Source organism: Physeter macrocephalus, chromosome 20, assembly GCF_002837175.3.
Source record: "Physeter macrocephalus isolate SW-GA chromosome 20, ASM283717v5, whole genome shotgun sequence".
In the NCBI taxonomy this organism is placed as follows: Eukaryota; Metazoa; Chordata; class Mammalia; order Artiodactyla; family Physeteridae; genus Physeter; species Physeter macrocephalus.
In genome coordinates this window covers 80,083,506-80,083,941 of record NC_041233.1, presented here as the reverse complement: position 1 = coordinate 80,083,941, position 436 = coordinate 80,083,506, and positions in this window count along the sequence as shown.

Below are 436 nucleotides of genomic sequence, written 5' to 3'. Positions count from 1 at the left end.
GAACTTCCTTCCTTTTCAAGGCCCAATAATACTCCACTGTATGGATGGACTTTGTTTTGTTCATCTGTTCATCCATCCATTGATGGCCACTTTGTATGCACTGGCTTTCAGGTCTAAAGACAAAGGGTCAAATTGAATTCGATCAAGTTGACCTATCGAAGGCAGGGGCTTGTTAGTTAATTCAGTTTTTAAAATCAAAGCTATCATATAGTTTAAAGAAAAAATTTTATTTTATAAAATTTCACTTTAGACAGGCAGATACACAGCACCCAATCCCCTGACTTCCTCACTTCCCCAATTCTCTTCCATCCCTAGTGGGTTTTACAGCCTCTGAGCTGCTAGTAAGCACACGGAGTGAAATTCCTTGGTTCCCTGTCCTTAAAATGCCTTCCTGGGGCTTCCCCGGTGGCGCGGTGGTTGAGAGTCCGCCTGCCGA